At 35.8% G+C, this 3,845-nt stretch overlaps 1 non-coding gene across 1 annotated transcript; it reads right to left on the reverse strand.

Moving 5' to 3' along the window:
- Positions 1–902: 902 nt before the first annotated feature.
- On the reverse strand, positions 903–974 carry TRNAC-ACA. The gene has a single exon. It is a non-coding gene; the product is annotated as a tRNA-Cys (tRNA).
- Between the last annotated feature and the right edge of the window lie 2,871 nt (positions 975–3,845).

A 3,845-nucleotide genomic window follows, 5' to 3' on the forward strand; every position in this document is an offset into this window, starting at 1 on the left:
ATAAAGAACCTAACTTTATACCTAAAACAACTGGAAAAGAAGAACAAAACCCTCCCAAAGTTAGTAGAAGGAAAAAAGTCATAAAGATCAGAGCAGAAAAAATGAAAAACAACTGAAGAAAACAATAGTAAAGATTAATAAAAACTAAAAGCTGTTTTTTAAGAAGATAAACAAAATTGACAAACCATTAGCCAGACTCATCAAGAAAAAATAGGGAGAAGAATCAAATCAAAAAAAATTAAAAATAGAAAAGGAGATGTTACAGCAGACAATGCAGAAACAAAGGATCATAAGAGACTATTGTGAACAGCTATACACCAATAAAATGGGCATCCTTAAGAAACTGACAGATTCTCAGGAAAGTTCAACCTTCTAAGACTGAACCAGGAAGAAATACAGCTATGAACAAGCCAGTTACAAGCACTGAAATAGAAACTGTGATCAAAAATATCCCAGAAAAAAAAAAAAAGAGAAAAAGCTCAGGGCCAGATGACTCTACAGGTGAATTCTATAAAACATTTAGAGGAGAGTTAATGTCTATCCTTCTGAAAATCTTTCAAAAAATTGCATATGAAAGAATACTTCCAAAGTCATTATATGAGGCCACCACCACCCTGAAATCAAAACTAGACAAAAACATCACAAAAAAAGAAAATTATAGGCCAATATCGCTGATGAATATTGATGCAAAAATTTTCAATAAAATTCTAGCAAACAGAATTTTAAAACACATGAAAAATATCATACACCATGATCAAGTTGGGTTTATCTCAGGGATGCAAGGACTCTTCAAACGAGCAAATCTATTTCCCCACCAATGTGACACACATATTAACAAGTTGAAGGATAAAAAACATTTGATAATTACTGGAGTGGGTTGTCATTTTCTTCTCCAGGGGATCTTCCCAACCCAGGGATCGAACCTGGGTCTCCCGCATTGTAGGCAGACGCTTTACCATCTGAGCTACCAGGGAAGCCCCGATAATTTCAATAGATACAGGAAAAATTTCAACAAAATTCAGCACACCTTTATAATAAAAACTTCTCAAAAATGGGCTTAGAAGCAATCTACCTCAATAAAATAAAGGCCACATACAACAAACTCACAACAAACATTATCCTCATCAGTGAAAAATTGAAAGCATTCCCTCTAGGATAAGGAACAAGACAAGGATGCTCACTCTTGCCACTAACATGCAATGCTGTTTTGGAAGTCCTAGCTATGATATTCAGAGAAGAAAAGAAATATAAGGAATCCAGGTTGGAAAAGAAGAAATAAAACTCTCACTGTTTACAGATGACATATTATACATAGAAAACCCTAAAGACACTATCTCCAAGCTATTAGAGGTAATCAGTAAATTTAGTAAAGTTGCAGGATACAAAATTAGTACACAGAAATCACTTGTATTTTTATGCACTAACAATGAAAAACTAGAGAAATTAAGGAATCAATACCCTTTGCTGTTGCAACAACAAGATTAAAATACCTAGGAATAAATCTAGCTATGGAAATGAAAGTCTTGTATAAGAAAACTATAAGCCATGGATGAAAGATGTTGTAAACAGATTAAGAGATATTCCATGCACCTGGATTGGAAGAATCAATATTGTGAAGATGACTAAAATGACAAAATGTAATCTACAGATTTAATGAAATTCCTATCAAATCATCAGTGCTATTCTTCACAGAACTAGAAGAAAAAATTTCAAAATTTGTATGGAATAGCCAAAGCAATCTTGAGAAAGAAGAATGGAGCTAGAGGAATCAACTTTCTGACTTCAGACTATACCACAAAGCTGCAGTCATCAAGACAGTATGATACTGGCACAAAAACATGCAGCACTATTTACAATATCCAAGATATAAAGCAACTTAAATATCTATTGCTGAAAAAGGTCCTTTGCTGACAAAGGTCCTTTTCCAACAAAGGTCAGTAGAGTCAAAGCCATGGTTTTACAAGTAGTCATATACAGATGTAAGAGTTGGACCATAAAGAAGAGTGAGTGATGAATAATTGATGTTTTCAAGCTGTAAAGCTGGAGAAGACTTTTTAGAGGCCCTTGGACAGCAAGATCAAACCAGTCAATCCTGAAGGAACTCAGCTCTGAATATTCATTGGAAAGACTGATACTGAATCTGAAACTTCAATACTTTGTCTACCTCATGCAAAGAGCTGATTCATTGGAAAAGACTCTGATGCTGATAAAGATTGAGGGCAGAGGAGAAGGGGGTGACAGAGGATAAGACGGCTGGGTAGCATCATCAATTCAATGGACAAGAGTTTAGGCAAACTCAGAGAGACAGTAAAGACAGGGAAGTCTGGCATACTGCAGTCCATGGGGTCGCAAAGAGTCAGACACGAATGAGTGACTAAACAACAGCAAAATATCTATTGACAGATGAATGAATAAAGATGGTATGATATATTTATACAATGGAGCATAAAAAAGGAATAAAATAATAAGGAAATAATGTCATTTGCTGCAACATGGATAGACCTGAAGATTATCATAAGCAAAGTAAGTCAGAGAAAGACAACAATTCTATGATATCACTTATATGAGGAATATAAAAATATTTTACACAAACCTCTTATTTACAAAACATAGACAGATTAATAGATTTAGAGAATAAATTTATGTTTACCAGGGGAGGGGGCAGGACAGATTGGGAGCTTGGTATTTTCATATACACACTGTTTTATTAAAATAGATAACCAATAAAGACCTATTGTATAGCACAGAGAACACTTCTCAATATTCTGTAATAATCTAAATGGTAAAAGAATTTGGAAAAGAATATATGTATATATATATTAATATATATATATAATAAATATATATATACATATATATACACACACACAGACACACACACACACAGACACACACACGTGTATATATAACTGAATTAATTTGCTGTGTATCTGAAACTAAAACAACATTGTTTAGTTCAGTTCAGTCGCTCAGTCATGTGCGACTCTTTGCGACCCCATGAATCGCAGCATGCCAGGACTCCCTGTCCATCACCAACTCCATCACAGACTCACTTCCATCAAGTCAGTGATGCCATCCAGCAATCTCATCCTCGGTTGTCCCGTTCTCCTCATGCCCCCAATCCCTCCCAGCATCAGAGTCTTTTCCAATGAGTCAACTCTTCGCATGAGGTAGCCAAAATACTGGAGTTTCAGCTTCATCATCATTCCTTCCAAAGAAATCCCAGGGCTGATCTCCTTCAGAATGGACTGGTTGGATCTCCTTGCAGTCCAAGGGACTCTCAAGAGTCTTCTCCAACACCACAGTTCAAAAGCATCAATTCTTCAGCGCTCAGCCTTCTTCATAGTCCAACTCTCACATCCATACATGACTACTGGTAAAACCATAGCCTTGACGAGACGGACCTGAGTCGGCAAAGTAATGTCTCTGCTTTTCAATATTCTATCTAGGTTGGTCATAACTTTTCTTCCACGGAGGAAGCATCTTTTAATTTCATGGCTGCAGTCACCACCTGCAGTGATTTTGGAGCCCCCCCCAAAATAAAGTCTGACACTGTTTCCACTGTTTTTCCATCTATTTCCCATGAAGTGATGGGACCAGATGCCAGGATCTTCATTTTCTGAATGTTGCACTTTAAGCCAACTTTTTCACTCTCCTCTTTCACTTAATCTACTATAATTCAATGTAGAAGTAAAGATGTCCTTTATTATCAAAGTTCAAATATACCATAAAATATTATTAACCATAGCAACCATACTATGTATTACATCTCAATGACTTATTTACTTTATAACTATAAGTTTGTACCTCTTGACACCCTTCAGCCATTCACTAATTCCCACACT

Source organism: Oryx dammah, unplaced genomic scaffold (genome assembly GCF_014754425.2).
Source record: "Oryx dammah isolate SB20612 unplaced genomic scaffold, SCBI_Odam_1.1 HiC_scaffold_23, whole genome shotgun sequence".
In the NCBI taxonomy this organism is placed as follows: Eukaryota; Metazoa; Chordata; class Mammalia; order Artiodactyla; family Bovidae; genus Oryx; species Oryx dammah.